We start from the raw sequence: 6967 nt of genomic DNA on the forward strand, positions 1-6967 counted from the left end.
AAAAGGGTTGTTCTACGGCAAAATGATTACACACATACACATAGACCATATACAGGTTATAATGTGGCAGAAGTCATGCTCATGTAGCTGCTTACAGAAAAATCTCTTTTCCAAGAGCGACCTTGTGAAGAGCAAAGAGGGGGGATACTTTAATAATAGTGTCAAAGTATTGCGTCATAGACAGAGGTTATTGCTCAACCGTGGTGAGGGCTGGTTGTTTCAGTACCTTCATCTTCCTTTAAATGTATAATAAAACTTTATTTATGCACCTTTCTCGGAAGTATTGGGGCCAAAAAACAAAGAAACTAAATTCTAATCTTTCGAGGATAAAGTCGAGAATAAAGCCGTAATATTGAGAGGAATAAAAAGTTATTCGATTTCAGTTTTCAAAATGGAATTGCTCCGCGTTTCTTTATCTTGTCGCAGGTTGCAGCTGATCATCAGTGCTTAATTAATAATGACTTCATTCTCATAATGTAGGGCGCCATCTGCTGGAGGGGCGCCGGACGACAAATTAACATACCAATATAATATAATAATAGTTATAAAGAAATAAATAGAATGTACAGAAGTGCAGACGTGTCACAGCGTTTTGTTTATTTTACCATTTTCTATATTTATCATTTAATATTATTTCTCCTGAAGCAGGAGTCTTTTGTTGTTGTTGCAGTGTCCATACTTTTATTCTATTCTATTCTTTGTCAAAATGATGATCTTCCAAAAGCGGCTCCACAGGTTGTATCGTCCAGGTCAAAGAGCAGAGAGCAGGAAGTGGCGAGGAGCAGATGTCGTCCCCTCCCTCCGTCGCCTGAATGTAGAGTCGGCGACAAAATGACACACAGCGGCGGCACTGGAAGCATCTGCGGCTCAGCCTGACATTAGTCCGGTCCTTTATGTGGCAGCGTTTAATTCCTGTTCCACTTGAAGGGTTTCCACACTGCCAAGAGCTAATGGGTCATGTGACGTACCCAAAGGACACCTGCCTTCCCATGCAAACGCCCGCCCCCGCCACCCCCCTCCCCCCGTCTCCCGCTCATGCGTTTGACATTTGATCACACAGAGCTCCTCCTGTTTGTTTTGGATCATTTCTGTAACGCGGCCTCTGGGGCAGAATTTGAACATCCAATTTTAACCTTGCTATATTTGCGCGCACGCACACACACACACACACACACACACACTCTCCAATTGAATTAAAGTGCTGTCCCACATTTTTATACTTCATAGCGCCACTATGGCGGCAGCAATAGATGCGGTCTGAGCTGATTGAAGTCATTTACTGCCTCCGTCTTTGGCGTTAGCGCGTCGCTCGGTGTTGCAGACACACTCGGCGTCTGCCTGACAAACCGATCTCCTTGGCTTTGTCTTAAGCCTCGTAGCGTCGTAAAGGACGGCCATCGTGGGATGATGTGCTCGGTTCACACCGTCGGAAGCCTCTAAAAGCCTGTTTCACAATAATCAGCTGGTTGGGGATGCGGCGTGTACGGCTGGCACGTTCACACGCTCCCATGATGCGTCTCCTGGCCGCCCGCACCATAAAGCACTCCGCGCCAAGTGTGTGTGTAAAAACAAAGAACAACATTTAGCGTAATGAAATGTAGGAAAGAATCAGTGAGAACGCTGACAGAATGCAGGCTGACACGTGGGAGATTTTCCTGCCTGGGAGACGTCTGATGTGGTTTATACTCACATCTAGTCTCATAAGTGCAGGGAAAAGGGAGGCGGGACGATGCAGACGCTGCCCGTCCGAGCTGCTTTGCTTCACCGACGTGCGCACACACACACACACACACACAAAGCAAAATTAGCTTTATTTCCATTTTTACTCTGCTTTGCATTCCCTGTGACTGAGGCTCTGAACTAAAGAGACAAAAACGTGACGTCACGGGAAACAGGAGACAATAACGTCCCAGTTGACACGCAGGTGACGCAGGGGTCAACGCACCTGAACACGCCGACCGCTGCCAAGTGGGGGTTGGGGGTTTCACAATTTCAAGGCCCTACCTGCTCATTTTAGTGTGAAAGAGGCTTTAGAAATATTCCACCTGTCCGCCGTCACAGGTGACACATTCTACTCATGTATGCACCTGACATGGCTGAACTGGCTTCACTGCATACAATGACTGCTCATAATGCTCGCTCTCTGCAACATGGCTGCTGATTCTTCCTTTTTTTGGGGGGGGGGCGGGGGGGAGTGAATGGTACATCTGTCCTGGGAAGCACAAAGAGCTGCTTCTGTCACAGATAGTCCTCTTTCCCCTCTGTCGCTGACTCCATACACCTGGAGCCAAAGCAGCCTCCACTGGCAGGAGACTGATACAACTGCAGCAGTGGAGCTGTCACTCAAAGCTCCAGGGAAGCAGAACAAAAGGGAGGGCAGTGGTGGCGACGGTGGGGAGTGTCTCATGTGGCCTGCAATTTTCTTGAGGCCATTAAACCCACTCTTTTAATTCCCTTTCTAACACTCACACTATTCTTGCCATAAAGTGGTCTTTTTAGTGCTCAACTTCCCATCCAGAGCTGAAAGACAGGAATGTGAAAAGCACTTTGCAGAACAATGCTGAACACATCGACTAATGTCTCGGGGTTAAAAGAGACCGCAATGATGGACGCGTTCCTTCAGTCGAGCCTGTGAAGATTCCCCAGGCAGACGGGTCGCTGGATGATGTGAGACTCAGAAGAAGAAAAAACCCTAACGTTTGTTTCATCGCCGTTCTTTGAGCAGAGACCGGACGCATTATCACATCTCACGCGAGTCATTCAGCAGTTTTAATATCTGTGGACTTGTCAGTAGACTTTTGAACTCATGGATTACAGACGGTGGGTTTCCATGCAGAGTTAAGTTGAGAGACAGTTGCAGCTTAAAGAAACCCAACTTAAAAGTCTAAGGCCTCGTTTAGACGTCGAAATTTTAATTATATCCAGATTGCATTGAGCTTGATTTTCTTTTTTGCCAGACAGTAAATAATTGAAAGGTGCACTCATCCAATTGAAGATGTGGAAGATGATTTTGAAAAAACTTGCTTGCTATACAAAATGGTCTGGAAGATCAGATAGGATATGCGTATAAATCTAAACAAGGCCAAAAGTTCCCCTCTGAAGTTTCAACAAAGCAGGTCTGAAATTTCAAAATCAAAATGAACAAAAAATGTTGATTGATCCGTAAACAAATGATTTGCACCAGTTAACATGCATAATCAAAATTGTACTGATGGCTCTACTAAAACTCTTCATACAATTTGCATTAAAAACATGTATCGTAGCTAAAATATTAATCTCCTCTCCAAAAACCTGCTCAAATCACCAAAATACTAAATTGATGTTGTTGTTTTTTTATGTTTTCACTGAAATGACAGCACAAAAGTATAAATAGAATCAGAAATGAGGCAGTTTGGTTTTCGAAATCCTTGCACACGGTAATTTACTCACCATTTCTAAAATATGATATTTTCTGCCATCACCCTGTTATGAATTTCCTTGTTTCTTCCCATGGCTGTGAATATCATATCATACCATTTTTATGGCAGATACCAGATTGTAGACTTAAACTAATCCAAATAATTGACTGTATATCAATATGTTTACATTTTTGGAAAATGTGGTCATTGAATGCATTTTGTACAAATGCAAATAATCAAGTGTTTTGTTTCAGTGAAAAAAAAAAAATTTTTTAATCTATTCATTGCTGCTTGATAAACGTTTAATTCTGAATTCTGGCCTTTAAGCGCGATGATGGCGCACCGCATGTGCCACGTGCCGCGTGAAGAACAAACAACTCGCCCACATACAGGTAGTAATGCACATTGAATGAATAACTTGTTCATCTCGTGAAGTGCAGCTTACCTTTTATTCCCCTCCCTCCCTCTCCACATAAGTGTGCCCTTCTCAATTTCCAGCTTCAGTGAGAATGAAGAAAGATAGGGGGAGAAAATTGGAAGTTTGGTTTAAAATGCAGGCAGCCCAGGCTTTCTGCTTGACGGCCTGTGACATCTCCCTGCACCACACTTTGCATGGCAGAATAGGAGCTTGTAATAGAATTTCCCCCACCGAGGAGGTTAATTACATTCTTTCTCTTCCCTCCTCCTCCTCCTCACCTTGCTGCAAAATAAAATAAAATAAAAATGCACCACATCTCGTGGAAGCTCCTGTGACAGCCACAAATCCCCATCGCCATCTTACCTTTAGGATTTAATTCCAGGTTAATGTCTGCCATCATGTTGCATTACAGCCGGATCCTCAGGGGAACTCGAAGGGGCCTCCAGCCAAAATGACTGACTTGGCAGCTTATAGCAAAGAGGGGAGCGGAGGGAAGAGGGAGGGCAAAAACCTGCATGTCTGTCACCGCTCCATGAAAAGAGGTCAGCGTCTAATGGCGCTGAAGGGTTTTTGCAAATGCTGAATCGCAAATCCATCGCAAAGTGCTCATCAAATGTTTGTTAGTGAAGGATATACACGGCGGCACGGCAGACGGAGCGCACAAAGAGAACGAAAGAAAAGAAAAGAAAATCCACAAAGTCCCGCTACTGCTGATCAACCGCGGAGAGAAAAAACCAGGCCACATCGTGTTCAGGTGATTTTATTTCTCGAGCACAATTAAGGCCAACATTAGAGAAAAAAACAACCCTTTAATGATACAGAGAATATCTGTTTGTCTTCGTCTTCCCTTTTTAGGACTTTCAAAATTGAGTTTTTCCTTTGGCAGATTATTTGTTCTTATGTTGAGTTTTTATTATTTCTGTTTTCACATTGTCAGAAGTGAGTACAAGCAAACTTACAGGAGGATTGAAACCAATGACGAGGTCGAAAAGTCCCACATCTATGGCGGCATTTTGCCACCACAGCAGAAAAATAAAAATGAATCCATATCAAATAATAACTTTAAACGTTTCATGGTTACTGTCATTATTACATGAAATAATTGATAGCATAACATGAAATATGATCTTCAGCAAGGTTTGTGGCCATTGTTGTATCATTCAGAGCCATGGTTCTCAAACTGTGGGACATGTACCTCCAGTGGTATGTGAGCTTCCTCTGGTGGTACGTGAAGGAAAAAAATCTGAAATACTACACCAGGGTATTTGATCGGATAATAGGAATTATTGGAATTTTCCATAATTTTTACACACTTCCATCAACATTGTTCTGGAATCCTTCAGAATAATTAATGTTGCTTACTTGCAGACGGCAAAGTTTACTCATTCTGTCTTGGATAATCGATTTTCGAGGTTTCCCGTACTGTATTTTCATCCACCGCCCCACTCACTGCTATCTGAAGCAGCCATGCCACAGCCTGCAAACACAGAGCGTCATGCCTCGGCAAGCCACGGGCAGAATTCCACCACAGGCCACTGCGCTGCCGAATAGTGGGGTGGCATGAGTGGGAGGACACATCCTCCTCATCACCTCCGGGTGGCGCATCCTCAGCCCTGATCCATCAGGCTGTGGGTGGTGTGTTGAAAGGCGATTTCTCCTGCTCCGGGAAACATGGCTGACTGCCCGCTCTCATGTGAGACTGGTGAGGCACCGGCAGAGGCACTGGTGAGACTCCTCTGTCTCACCAGTGTGTTTGCATCGTGAGACCAGGCATGGATGGATGGATGATTTAAAAGATGGGTTAGAGCAGGGTTGTCAAACTCATTTTTGTTCAGGGGCCACATACAGCACAATTTGATCTCAAGGGGGCCGGACCAGTAAAAATGAGTAAAATGATAGCATAATAACCTATGAACAACAAGAACCCCTTTGTTTTTTCTCCTTTGTTTTACATTTACTGAAGGATAATTTTACAAAACATGAAATTTCTTGAGAAATGTGCAAAGTGCAATTTCAACAATATCATGCCTAAATTTACTATTTACACGGCACATTGGATGTATAAAGGCACAAACATTTAGTCACGGGTATCTGGAGCATTTGACATTACGTTTAGATTAGTGTGAAATTTTAACAAATTCATCCTGTGGGCCGATTGGACCCTCTAGCGGGCCGGTTCTGGCCCCCGGGCCGTATGTTTGACACCCCTGGGTTAGAGGGTGGGTGGATAGGTTGGATGATGGATGGATGGATAAGAGGTAGGTTAAATTATGGTTGGATGGAGGGAAGAATGGATAGGTTATATTATGGATGGATGGATGAATAGGTTATAGGATGGATGGATGAATAGGATATAGGATGATGGATGGATGGATGGGTAATATGTAGGTTATATTATGGTTGGTCAGGGTGGCTATGTAGGTTGTTTGGTTGGATGGAGGGGTGACTGGGTTGATTGGATGGAGGGAAGAATGGATAGGTTATATTATGGATAGATGGATGAATAGGTTATAGGATGATGGATGAATAGGATATAGGATGATGGATGGATGGATGGGTAATATGTAGGTTATATTATGGTTGGTCGGGGTGACTGTAGGTTGTTTGGTTGGATGGAGGGAGGGATGCATAGGTTATTATGGATGGATGAATGGATAAGAGGTAGGTTAAATTATGGTTGGATGGAGGGGTGACTAGGTTGGTTGGATGGAGGGAGGAATGGATAGGTTATATTATGGATGGATGGATGAATAGGTTATAGGATGGATGGGTAATATGTTGGTTAAATGATGGTTGATTGGATGGGTGATTGGGTAGGTTGTTTGATTGGATTGAGGGAGGGGGGATGTATAGGTTATATTTAGAAAATGGTTATATATAGATGGATGGATGAATATGTTATAGGATGGTGGATGAATAATATGTTGGTTAAATGATGGTTGGTCGGAGGGGAGACTATGTAGGTTGTTTGGTTGGATGGATAGGTTATATTATGGATGGATGAATAGGTTATAGGATGATGGATGGATGGATGGGTAATATGTAGGTTATATTATGGTTGGTCGGGGTGGGTGACTATGTAGGTTGTTTGGTTGGATGGAAGGAGGGATGGACAGGTTATATTATGGATGAATGGATGGGTAATATGTAG

The sequence above is a fragment of the Solea senegalensis genome, linkage group LG20, assembly GCF_019176455.1.
Source record: "Solea senegalensis isolate Sse05_10M linkage group LG20, IFAPA_SoseM_1, whole genome shotgun sequence".
Lineage (NCBI taxonomy): Eukaryota > Metazoa > Chordata > Actinopteri > Pleuronectiformes > Soleidae > Solea > Solea senegalensis.